Genomic DNA, 12199 nt, shown 5'->3' with positions numbered 1-12199 from the left:
GCTATGGCCCTCGTTTGCTGAAGCTAGTTTGTGATTAAGGATCAGTAACTTGGGGCTCACATACACCAAGCAGGATATTCCACTGAGAAAGGTGTGTGAAAGCGGTATATAAAAGGCAGGAGCCACATGACTGCTTTATAGTGGTATTGAAGTGCACTACAGGATCTTCACTTCTGCTTTATAGTGGTACTGAAGTGTTCTGACAACTGTTGGGGCCCATGACACATCTACACCAAGCAGGATATAACACTATGAAAGTAGTATGAAAGTGGTATATGGTCTGTGTCCATGGGACCAAACAGTTGTCCTTGCAGTTCAATACCACTATAAAGCAATAGTGTGGCTCCTGCCTTTTATATACCACTTTCATACCGCTTTCATAGTGCAATATCCCGCTTGGTGTAGATGAGCCTTTGGACAGCTCCTTTAGAGTTCTGGCTGGTTCTGAAAGAAACCCAGAATGGATTCACAGCCTCTCCAAAATCGGAGCCACCAGCCTCCACTGGCTCCATCAACTCCATCCTTTGCTCAGTCAGCCCTTTTCCGGGCATTTTCTTTTAGCTGCGCACCCCGCCCTTCCTTCTGGAGAGGCTAACACTCACTTCGAAAACCTCAACTTCTGGATTTTTGCTCTGCATCACACCCACACTAGGGAAATGAAAGTTTAAAAAACAGCTACAACAAGCACGTGGATTACCCCAGAATCAAATCATATGCTCACTTCTGTGTTTAATCGTATATATATATATATATATATAGAGAGAGAGAGAGAGAGAGAGAGAGAGAACTGTAAAATGATGTCCTTCTAGAAAATACATCAAGCTATTTGCCTCCTGAAGCCAGGATTAGAATAGCAGAACAGGGGGAACCTCCAAGCCACCCGTTTGAAAGGGGGAACTCTCCCACACACACCAGTTCCCTGTTCCAAAAGTTCACAGAATCAGAATTATAGAATAGTAGAGTTGGAAGGGGCCTACAAGGCCATCCAGTCCAACCCCCTCCTCAGTGCAGGAATCCACCCTAAAGCATCCCTGACAGAGGGTTGTCCAGCAGCCTCTTGAAGGCCTCCAGTGTGGGAGAGCCCACCACCTCCCTAGGTAACTGATTCCATTGTCGTACTGCTCTAACAGTCAGGAAGTTTTTCCTGGTGTCCAGCTGGAATTTGGCTTCCTGTAACTTGAGCCAGTTATTCCGTGTCCTGCACTCTGGGAGGATTGAGAAGAGATCCTGGCCCTCCTCTGTGTGACAACCTTTTAAGTATTTGAAGAGTGCTCTCATGTCTCCCCTCCATCTTCTCTTCTCCAGGCTAAACCTGCCCAGATGTTTCAGTCTCTCTTCATAGGGCTTTGTTTCCAGACCCCTGATCAACCTGCTTGGTCCCTTGCAAACTGCCACTACCAAAACTCTGGAGCACGTTGGGAACATTTGATACATCGGGGCAGAGGGCAGTGAAGGCTGGTGGCATCCATGTCAGTGGGGGCGGTGAATCCTCTCCGGGTTTCAGTCAGAACTCTGAAGGAGCTACCAGCACCTTGAATTGGGCTCGGAAACGTATAGGCAGCCAATGCAAGCGGGCCAGAAATGTTATATGGTCGAACCTTCTGGTTCCCGAAATCAATCTGGCCGCTGCATTTTGCACGAGCTGCAGCTTCCGAACCATCTTCAAAGGCAGCCCCACACAGAGTGCATTGCAGCATTCTAATTTGGAGGTTACCAGAGTATGGACAACTGAAGCTTTGGATTTGCATTTTTGTGTCCATTCGATTTTGTTAATAATTTGCCAAAATTCACAACTTTCTACATGTTCAGAACAAAAAGAACTTGAGATTTAAAAAAATCAAATGTGGGAGAAACAGAAACGGAAAGATTTGTCTATTTAGGTCCAGGACTTTGAGTGCTTTGCTCTTAAAAATCTAGGTTTGGAATCCTATGTATTTCAAACACTGTTGTGCTGAACTGGGGTGCCACTTCTTTTGCCCCGCATCTTTAATAGCTATGTGACTGGCAAGTACACCATGGTCCTCTCCAGGCTGGGAATAACTTTATCTATTACATTTGGTAAATTTGTAGATGGGTGAAAAATTCATTTCGGTTTCTTTTTGAGAAGAATTTACCAACATTTGCAAAGTTTTCCATATTTGGGGGAGAAAGGCTTTAAAGAATTCAAATGTGGGAGGAAGCGAAATGGACAGATTCACCTCATCCCAGGCAAATTTCTTCACAGGCAGAACATTCGAGGGATTTCGAAAGCAGCGTGAAGAATTTGCACAAAGATAAAGAAGATAAAGAACCTGAAGGAGCAGGTTCGTAGCTTGGGGGTTCTTTTAGATCCATCATTGTCACTTGAGGCTCAGGTGACCTCGGTGGCACGGAGCGCCTTCTATAAACTCCGGTTGGTGGCCCAGCTACGCCCCTATCTGGACAGGGATAACCTGGCTTCAGTTGTCCATGCTCTGGCAACCTCCAAGTTAGATTACTGCAATGCACTCTACGTAGGGCTGCCTTTGAAGACGGTTCAGAAGCTGCAGCTCATGCAAAATGCAGCGGCCAGATTGATTTCGGGAACCAGAAGGTTTGAGCATATAACACCTGCTCTGGTCCGCTTGCACCGGCTGCCTGTATGTTTCCGAGCCCAATTCAAGGTGCTGGTTTTGACCTATAAAGCCTTACACGGCTTGGGACCACAATACCTGATGGAACGCCTCTCCCGACGTGAATATACCCGGTCACTACGTTCAACATCTAAGGTCCTCCTCCGGGTGCCTACTCCGAGAGAGGCTCGGAGTGTGGCAACGAGGGACAGGGCCTTTTTGGTGGTGGCCCCCAGACTGTGGAATGATCTCCCTGACGAGGCTCGCCTGGCACCAACGCTGCTATCTTTCCGGCGCCAGGTTAAGACTTTCCTCTTTGCCCAGGCATATGGCGGCACATCTTAATCAGCCACATGTTTAGTTTTTTTTAATGCTTTATGTGTGTATGTTCTGTGTTTTAGAATTTTAAATTTTGTATACTCAATTTTAGAATTTCTGTAAACCGCCCAGAGAGCCCTGGCTATGGGAGCGGTATATAAGTGCAATAAATAAATAAATAAATAAATAAATAAATAAATAAATAAATATTCTGTACGTGTCCCCTTACTTTAGAAATTCCCGAAAGAGCTCCCTTTCCTGCTTTTCGTTCTCTCCGGCCTCAAAGGGAACATTTTGAGGGTCCAAGGGGCTGTTTCCTTTGCCAAGGGTTCACTGTGAGTTACCCACGGAGCTGTGTGCTTTGCTTTGACAGCCAGTGACAACTGGGTGTCGCATTTGCTGCACTTAACAGGGCAAGCTGGCGTGGGCCAGCTTTCCTGTCTGACTGGGAGTGGGCACGAGAGAGAGAGAGAGAGAGAGAGAGAGAGAGAGAGAGAGAGAGAGAGAGAAGGAGGGAGAGGGAGAGGGAGGGGTGGGGAGGCACTCAGTCCAGCAGGGCAGCCTTTGCTGCACCTCATTTCCATTCCGTCTTGGGCCAGTCTAGGCAGGCAGCACAGCCGTCCTGGGCACGCCTCCTCCTCCTCCTCTTTCAACACCCCTGTTGTCGCTGCTGCTGTTCGTACAAACCGGGACAGAAACAAGCAAAGCGTTGGGAGGAAGTCAAGTGAAGCCACCGGAGAGGAAACGCGGAATTTTCAATTCATTTATTTATTTAAAAAGCAACTGGACATGGAAAAGAAAGGCCACCGAGCAACGTGAGCGGCAGCCCAAGAAATCTGAAACTGTAAGTTCGTTCTCTCTGTCTCTGTCTCTCTCTCTGTGCCTTGAAGTTCCTGAACATCTTGCACAGCATGTTTATCAACGCCTCTACTTATTTCTGCACACTCCAGCGCTGAGCTCCATTGATCAAACTCCAGAGATTAGTCATCCCATAAAGGTTTCATAGACCTCACACAAACACACCCAGAGGCACCCGTGCCCACCAATTATGTTCCCACCAAGGCTTTTCCCCTCCACTTTTCCTCCAGTGAGCGATTGCTTAATCTTATCAGGATTTTGGTATCTCTCTCTCTCTCTCTCATCGTATGTTCTATTTTTAGATGCTGTTTCTCCACCCCATGCCTTTTGAATTGGGCATGACCTGCTTGAAGTTGAAGAGACAGGTGTGGAGAACTTTATAGCAATCTTTCCCGACTAGGCGCTTTCTAGGTGTGCCGGATTACAACTCCAATCATCCTCAGCCAGCTGAGGATGATGGCTTGGTAGTCCAACACATCTGAAGGACATAGGTTGGAGATGTCCTCTCTAGAATGACCCACATATCAGATCTGCCACCCAGTTCCATAGATCACAACCCCAAGATCTTCCATGGGGAGAGATGTACAGAGAGAGAGATACAGTCCACTTCTCTGTTGATACTTACTCAGAAGTGAGCCCTCCTGTATTCGGGGAGAACTCGAACCCAGGTTAGTTTGTATCAGATCATGGGCTTGAGCATTTAAAAATAAAAAGGGTGTTTTTGAAATTCTTTTGAGGAAATGTTCTGGGCAACCAGTTGGATTTCAAAATGGTATAAGAGGGAGAAAAAAAGACTCTTGGTTTATGATATAATTATGAATAATAAAGTTATTTCAAGAGGATTGTATTTACATTATAAAAGTAAATTTTTAAAAAGGTTGCTACCTGTTTAGTTTTGAGAAGACATGCGCAAATTCTTTGCTTGTTATCCCACCCTTCCTTCAAGATGCTGAGAGCAATATAAAAGAACAGTATTACCCCATTGTACCTGCGTAACAACCCTGTGAGGTAGACTAAGCAGATGGAGAGATTGTGTGATTTGCCCAAGGTCACGAAATTAGCTTCATGTCTGACTTCAGGATTCAAGGCCAGAACTTCCAAGGTCAATAGCGTACCCGCTGCAAACGGTTAATGGGTTAGTAAGCACAGTTCTGTGTGTTGTGTGTTGTGTTGGGAGAAAACTGATTTGGCCACTAAAACATCTGTGTAAAAAGTCATTAAACAATTTAATGTTTGATGAGTCAAGTTCTTTACTAGCCTCTCTGGAATAGGTGTGTGAACAAAGGCAAACCTGGAAAGATACTTTAATGAAAGATACATTATTATTTCGGTTAAGATGCCTCAGTTCACTTGGAAAAGAGATGTCTTCAGCACAGAGAATCTGGTTTTTAAGGAGTTGTTGTGTGTTCTTTGTTGGGGTTTTGCCCAGGCTGAAATTGTTGTGGTGAACATCTCAGACTCTTTCTCCGACATACTTGAAGATTTATTTTTATGCATGGCTTTTAAATATATACTGTGACCCTCTCAGAGTCCGGGCTAAATTCAAATACAGAAATAATTTTACAAAATCCTCTCAAGTGATTGAACACAAATAACCCCTGTAGCCCCACACAATAGGATAGCTGTCCATCAGCTCAAACACCATGGTCACAGCAAATTCTTTCTCTGTAGTACGGATGCCAGAGCATTACGAGATAGCATAGAACACATTCCCCACTGGAATATGTTCTATGAACAATGTAATGTGCATACTTCTGGGTAGACAAGCCTCCATAAATTAGTAGTTTGCAGCACACCCTCTACCATTTGACAGAATGAATTTCATCCAAGCACAGTTGTTTACTTATCATAAAACAAGAGATGCAGAGGGGGCAAGCCAAATTGAATTTTTCTGAGGTCTAGCGGCATGCACAGGCACTACGTTTTGAACGATTCTCTTCAAAGTATACATTTCCTTCAGCCTGGAAAGCCATAAGAAATGCATATTGATATGATAAATCGTGCTTTGAAAACACTACCATTTTTTGATAAAAAAATTTAAGGCTCTGTGCTAGAAAAAAAAAGAGATGAGATCCAGTTTCAAGTGTATGAGAAAGTGCATCAGAGAACCTCATAGGCACAGGTGGTGCATGAGCTCGAGGATTAGGAACAAATTCAGTACACACTGCCAAGCTGTACACGCACAGAGAATAGTTGCTGAACCTATTTAATAATTGTAGTCGGAAGTTTTGTAACTCCAGAGTTCATATGACACCACAGAATCTTATGCCACACACAACATCCCTTAAATTTGGTCAATCTAAGGCCATAGCTAGAGGGGGTGATATCCCAGTGATCGCCCCTGGATCATCCCTGTGCATCCAACAGGGCATTCTGGGAGCAGGGAGGAATGATCCCTCCCTCGCCCTGGGATATCACCCTACAGTTCTAGCCTGCTTTTTCCGCGGTCTCAGGATGATCTCGGGACCGTGGAACGTGCGGGCGTGTGTCACGGTTTGTCTCAGCTCCTCGCAAGTAACCGTGAGGAGCCAGGAGCCGGACACAGGGCACAGAGCTCCTCAGCAGCTCTGTGTCCATCGGGGGTGGGTGGGTGGAGTGGGGAAATTTAGTTATTTTTAAAAAAATAGTCACTATTGGTGCACGAGCGCTCGTGTGCTCCTTGTTCTTTAAAAAACAAAACAAAATGGCGGGCACAATGTCGCGTGCCATGTGTCAGCCAGGACGACGATCTCGCAATCATAAAATCACGAGATCGCCTCGCTCCGACCTCCCTCATCCGAAGTGTCATTTAGGTTGCTTATTATTTAAACAAAAATCAAGTTTATTTTGTGAAGTGTGTATCTGCTTGGAGTCTCGGTTCAGCGCTATCAAAATTGTGGCAAGACGCAGTGATTTCTTTCTTTACGAAATCCCCTCTCTCACGCAATGTGTTGCCGTTCATGCTGAAAGGATAGGGAGTGTGCAAAATAGGATAGTCACCGGAACTGAGGTCACGTCTTGTGAGCTTTGAAGAGATAAGTTATTAGTAGGCGTCGTCAGGGGAACTCTAGTTTTAGTCAATGAACAAAGCAGGTGAAGAAACCAGTCTTCCTTGTTCATGTTCAAACTGTTAGTATGCCTTGATTTTCAAAGTATATTTCCCAGATCTGGTGTTGTTCCTGTGAGAAACCACTGTGCTCTTTCACAGTATAAAAATATACTGATAATCAGATATAGTCATTATTGATGGGGCTGAAACCTAGCTCAGTGGTGGAACATTCGCTTTGCGTGCAGAAGGGCCCAGGTTGAATCCCCGGTTCTCCAGGTAGGACTGAAATCCTGAAGATTGCCTTATACCTAGTCAATAACGGAGCTGCAAAGGCCTCATTTCATATTTCATTCCCCCCTCACTACTAATTCACCAGTGTTAAAATAACCTCAGAACAAATGAACGTAGCTGCAATCCGACACACACTTATCTGGGAGTAAGCAGTGCTTAACACAATTTCATTTATTATATCAATGGGTCTTACATAGGTAGCCTTTATTTCTGGCAGGCTCATTGTTTCTATGTAGAGAGTGGTTTTTCTTAGAAATAATTAAATGTCCTGGGTACGCATGCTATGTGCTCAAATCCCTCTGCTTTTAATAAAAGAAAAAAGAAAAGATGATTATTTGACCTGCTTTGTTAACGTTGCTAGTGTGAAGTATATAAAAGTAACCACAGCAAATGTTTGTGTTAGTAGAACTAGAGTTGCGGGGGGAGATTCATTTGGTTTGCATTTTAACTCACCTAATTCCGCAAGCCACTTTCCGAATTGAAACTCAGTTATCCTTGAGAATCCACACTTCCTTTGAATTTTTTTTTAAATTTTATTTTATTTGTTACATTTTTATACCGCCCAATAGCCGAAGCTCTCTGGGTGGTTCACAAAAATTAAAACCATGAAGAACATAATAAAACAACCAACAATCTAAAAACACAAATACAAAATACGGTATATGTTCTGCAATCAAAAATGTGTATATCTGAGAAAACAAGGTTCAAATATGCATTATTTGGGGGGAACTGTTTTTCAAAAAAATCTGTACATTAAGCAAAAGGGGGGGGAAGAAAGCATGCTTTATTTATTTATTTATTTATTACTTATTTATTTATTTATTTCATTTTTATACCGCCCAATAGCCGAAGCTCTCTGGGCGGTTCACAAAAATTAAAAACATAATAAAACAACCAACAGTCTAAAAACACAAATACAAAATACAGTATCAAAAGCACAACCAGGATAAAACCACACAGCAGAAATTGATATAAGATTAAAATACAGAGTTAGAACAGTAAAATTTAAATTTGTTAAAATTAAGTGTTAAAATACTGAGAGAATAAAAAGGTCTTCAGCTGGCGACGAAAGGAGTACGGTGTAGGCGCCAGGCGGACCTCTCTGGGGAGCTCGTTCCACAGCCGGGGTGCCACAGTGGAGAAGGCCCTCCTCCTAGTAGCCACCTGCCTCAGTAGTCACCTGCATTAAGAGAAATGTACACACAAAAATGCTTATGAACTTTCATGCAAGCTTTATGCCCCCCCACCTGAAAATTCAAGATAGACCAAATTTGAGATTGGAAAAATGATAAACTGGGAGACATCAAATTTGACAAATTTCGCTCATTCCTGGGCAGATCTGCAGATTGAACAGGAAACCTGGCATTCACAACCTGTGTCTTCCTTGTAAATGAGAGGAAAATGTTCTGGAGGGGAAGAAAGAGAGAAATGGTGGCAAAGGGGGGGGGGCTTAATTGGGTGAGTTTTAATCCCCCCCCATCTTTTGGCCTCTGAACACAGACGTAAATCTAGGGGCCCTTCCACACGCCGTACTGAAGGCGCATGCATGCGCCCCAAGTACGGCCCCAAAACGATAGTATGTACAACAGCCAGAAGAGACGGAGGAGGAGGAGGCTGGGGAATCCGGGCGCGTCTGCCGCCGCCGCTGCCTCCCCACCGGCCTCCTGCTGCCTGGGTAAGAGCGACCCGGGTCGGAGAGCTCGGTGCCTGCTGGCGCCCAAGGGAGGAGGAGGAGGAGGAAGAGGAGGAGGAGGAAGGAGGCGGCAGGGGCAGCGAAAGCAGCGCCCGAGGAGTCACGATCCCGCCCAGGTGCAGCCAAGGAGAGAGGCATGGCGAGCAAGCGAGCAAAGGCAGCTGACAGCCGGCGGGGAGGACGAGGACGACGAGGAGGAGGAGGCAGCAGCAGCGGCGGAGGCGGAAGCCGAGCTCTCCGACCCGGGTCGCTCTTACCCAGGCAGCAGGAGGCCGTTTGGGGGCCGTACTTGGGGCGCATGCATGCGCCTTCAGTATGGCGTGTGGAAGGGCCCTAGTAGCTTTAGAAAGACTGGTTTAGAACAACCTGATGACCTCCAGATGTGTTAGACTGCAACTCCCATAATTCCCATCCAGCATCTGGATGATGCCAAGTTGAGAATGGCAGGTTCAGGAACACACATTTGTCAAAGCTACATACAGTTCTACCTTCCAATATGTGGCTGTCTTTTCTTTTGCAATGAGGATACGGGCGTTTCTTCTCTATCTGGTGGCTTCCTTCCTTGGGCATTCCCTGTGACAGCGCAAGAGACTCCTCCAAGGGCCTTCTCTGTGGTGGCCCCTCCCCAGTTTTAGAACAATCTCCCTGATGAGGCTTACCTGGTACAAAGCCCTAACCAACTGGAGACCAGGATACCTGAGTGAGCGCCTTCTCTCTTCCCAACTTGCCTGGTCACTGAGGTCATCAGAGGACATGTTCCTGGTGGTTCCACATGGAACTATAAGCAATAGATGCTGGTGGCTCCGATGTCAGTAGGGCGGTAAATCCACCCCGGGTTTCAGTCAGAAGTCTAAAGGAGCTTCTGACTGAAACCTGGAGTGGATTTATCGCCCCACTGACATTGGAGCCACCAGCCTCCATTGACTATAAGGCCGATTCCAATGTCCTATCTTCCTACCCCTTATTTCTCCAACATCTCATATTTCGAGGTATACTGCATTTAGACATGGAAGCCCCATGGATCTATCATTTATTTATTTTTATCTCTTACTCTTCTATACCACCCCACAGCCGAAGCTCTCTGGGCAGTTCACGACAAATCAAGCTATGGAATATCATGGTGAATACCCATTGACAGACCTTTAAACCTTGCGAAGAACCTTTGCCCAGCCATAGATACCTCTTCCACCCACCGCCTTTCACTGACAGCTCTGAAAATAGTCACAGAGCCACGGTTGCGTCCTGTGTGAGCACTGAGGATACACACAGAACACAGTGAAGGTGTTGCAAAATGGGTTTGGGACAGACGGAAGGTTCTTTGCACGCCCGGCATTCCTCTCCTGGTGCCCATGCGCCCTTTGCTCTCTGAGTGGCTCTTGCATTTGCAACTGAAAAAGTACTTTGCCCCTCCTGGCCTGTCTCTGCTTTTGCAACCAGCAGCTCTGGTTGTCCTGTGTGCTGTAATAACCCATAATTTGGCTGCTTATTCAAGTGTGGAGAGTAGGTGTCCAGCGCCTGGGACAGGCCTGGTGGTTACTGAGGACAGGAGGCCTGTGGCGTTCCTGCCTTCATGGCTACGAAAAGATAAAATGGGCTCAAGTAACAGGAAGCCAGATCAGGAAAAACTTCCTGACTGTTAGAGCAGTACGACAATGGAACCCATGATCAGGAGTCTGGAAACAAAGCCCTATGAGGAGGGACTGAAAGAACTGGGCATGTTTAGCCTGGAGAAGAGAAGATTGAGGGGAGTCATGATAGCACTCTTCAAATACTTGAAAGGTTGTCACACAGAGGGTCAGGATCTCCTCTCAATCCTCCCAGAGTGCAGGACATGGAATAACGGGCTCAAGTTAAGGAAAGCCAGAATCCGGCTGGACATCAGGAAAAACTTTCTGAATGTTAGAGCAGCACAACAATGGAACCAGTTACCTAGGGAGGTGGTGGTCTCTTCCACACTAGAGGCCTTCAAGAGGCAGCTGGACAGACATCTGTCAGGGATGCTTTAGGGTGGATTCCTGCACTGAGTGGGGAGTTGGACTCCATGGCCTTATAGGCCCCTTGCAACTCTACTATTCTATGATTCTATGAAAAGGGCTAAAAGAATAATATATAGCAGAACAAGGGGCCAGTGTGCCCTCACATCTCGAGAGGTAAAGGTATTGGATCTGAGGTAAAAAGTCCTCAGATCCAACTTTTTCTATGAGGCCTTTCCCACACAGCAGGTGACACTTCCCACTATGCACACTGTAATGCTGCCACCAGGACTTTTACCTCAGATCCAACACCTTTTACCTCTCGAGATGTGAGGGCCCACCGGCCCCTTGTTCCGCTATATATGATTCTCTTAGCCCTTTTATCTTTTCATAGCCATGAGTCATAGTCACAGGATTTTGAAAAGCGAAGACATATTTATTATTGACAGAATTAAGGTGTTATAACAGTAAATAACCACTTTACTCTCTTCCTGCACATAAATAAATAAGTTAAAGTTATAATTCACTTAAAAACCTTCTATATATCCTCTCACACATCCACACACAAAATTATCACCCTAATCTTATAAACACAGACTCTAAGCACTATCTATCTCCTCACAAACCCTAACTATCTCTTCATAATCCCTTCCCTTTCTCTAACCCTATGTAAACTTCACAAGTGCTACTCCCTATTTATACACCATGCACTATTTCAACCCCCTTCGCTCACTCAGCTAATCATTTGACATGTGCAAATGCAACATGCCACTCACACTAGGGTGACCAGATGGAAAGGAGGACAGGGCTCCTGTATCTTTAACAGTTGCATAGAAAAGGGAATTTCAGCAGGTGTCCTTTGTATACATGGAGAACCTGGTGAAATTCCCTCTTCATCATAACAGTTAAACGTGCAGGAGCTATACTAGACTGACCAGATTTAAAAGAGGGCAGGGCACCTGCAGCTTTAACTGTTGTGATGAAGAGGAAATTTCACCAGGTTCTCCATATATACAAATGACACCTGCAGAAATTTCCTTTTCAATACAACTGTTAAAGATACAGGAGCCCGGTCCTCCTTTTCATATGGTCACCCTAACTCATGCTCTAGATCTACTTACAAGAAAAATACAGTCATATAACATGATTATGCCAAGTATAGAAAGTTGGGCCCCAACCACAACTTGGATGCCGCAGCTCAGATAGCGGTAGCAGCTTATTTGATTTTGGTTTGGGCATTCTTTAAAATATTGGTTCCTCATCTTCAGAGGCTGGAAATCGGAATAAAGACAGCTGCAATTCCCATCTCCTCACATCACCATTAATTCAATGCCAAGTTCATCCCCATTGACAGATTCTTCCTCTTCCTGCTCATTTTCTCTCGGGACTCATGTGTGATTCTAAGAAGATACTTAAAAGTATCTCTGGCTGAGCAGCCTCCTTTTTC

General features: G+C 45.2%; 1 protein-coding gene across 1 annotated transcript in view; it reads left to right on the top strand.

Moving 5' to 3' along the window:
• The first annotated feature begins 3581 nt into the window (after positions 1–3581).
• Positions 3582–12199, top strand: part of P2RY2 (purinergic receptor P2Y2) — a 43112-nt gene continuing 34494 nt past the window's right edge. Inside the window, exon 1 of the mRNA XM_063127881.1 lies at positions 3582–3753. The gene's annotated coding sequence lies outside the window, so the exon portion shown is untranslated. The remainder of the gene's footprint in view (positions 3754–12199) is intronic.

The sequence above is a fragment of the Elgaria multicarinata genome, chromosome 5 (assembly GCF_023053635.1).
Source record: "Elgaria multicarinata webbii isolate HBS135686 ecotype San Diego chromosome 5, rElgMul1.1.pri, whole genome shotgun sequence".
NCBI classification, from domain to species: domain Eukaryota; kingdom Metazoa; phylum Chordata; class Lepidosauria; order Squamata; family Anguidae; genus Elgaria; species Elgaria multicarinata.
The sequence above is the reverse complement of the archived record's forward strand: the minus strand, read 5'-3'. Positions and strand labels throughout refer to the sequence as shown.